Here is a 1,176-nt window from a genome sequence, read left to right as displayed (position 1 = left end):
ATGGGGCCACTTCTTATCCCCTGCACTGCTAGCACCCTGGTGCAATATACACTGGCTTCTCACCTGGGATTCCGCAGCCCCCTTGTAACGGGGCTCCTGCTGATACTTTGGTCCACTGTAGTCTATTTTCCACTCAAAATATCAAGGTCTTATCATGGTTTGCAGGTATGAGTCATGACTCTTGACCACCTCTGTCATCAACTTCCCCCACTGTCCACACTAGCCACTAGGCTTCTTTCAGAGGATGTTGTTAGGGGCTGAATTGTGTTACCCCAAAATTCATATGTTGAAGACTTAATCCCTAGTACCTCAGAATGTGGTACTGTATCTGGAGAGTCTTTGAAGAAGTCATTAAGTTAAAATGAGGTAATGAGAGTGGGCAGTAAACCCAATACAACCAGAATTCTCATAAGAAGAGGATAGTACAGTCACACCCAGAGGACACACAACGTGAGGACACAGGGAGAAGACAGCTGTCTACCAGACAAGGAGAGAGCCTGCAGAGGACACCAGCCCTGCTAACACCTTCAGAGTTCCAGTCTACAGCACTGTGAGAACACAAATTCCTGTTGTTTTAGCCACCCGGTCTGTGGAAATTTGTTACGGTATCCTGAGCTGACTAATCCAGATTCCAACATGGAGGGTTTCCATGGCTCATCAGCTTAGAGCACTGGCAGAATCTGGGACAAGAGAAAATTCTTTGGCAGTGATTGCAAAGTCTCAAATGAGACAGTAAGAATGAATAGTGAGAGATGAACATCATTCAAGTCTGTCCTCCAGATACAGCTCAGAGCTAGTGCACAAAGCACAATGGTTGCCACAAGACAAACTCTTCCAAATTGTGTCAGTGTCTGGAGCCCAGAGGGCAGTGAAAGTTTATCAAAGTGGTAAATTTCTCTTCTGCAAAAACTCTGGCTTCCTCAGCCTGACACCCTCTCTGAGAAAGTGGGCACCCACCTTCTCCCCCACGCCATCCAGGGCCCCTGCCTCCTGGGAAGGAGGGTAGCCTGCTGATGCATGGTCCAGATGATGCGCCTCTCCTGTGTCTTTACCTGAAACGTCAGAGGCCGGCTTTAATTTTCACATCTGCATTGATAGACCCTCCTGTATGAGCAGTATCCCCAAGAATGTCCACTTTCCTCACAGCCAGAGCAAGATGGCAGTTCTGCTTTATAG

The sequence above is a fragment of the Colobus angolensis genome, unplaced genomic scaffold (assembly GCF_000951035.1).
Source record: "Colobus angolensis palliatus isolate OR3802 unplaced genomic scaffold, Cang.pa_1.0 Scaffold559, whole genome shotgun sequence".
Lineage (NCBI taxonomy): Eukaryota > Metazoa > Chordata > Mammalia > Primates > Cercopithecidae > Colobus > Colobus angolensis.
The sequence above is the reverse complement of the archived record's forward strand: the minus strand, read 5'-3'. Positions refer to the sequence as shown.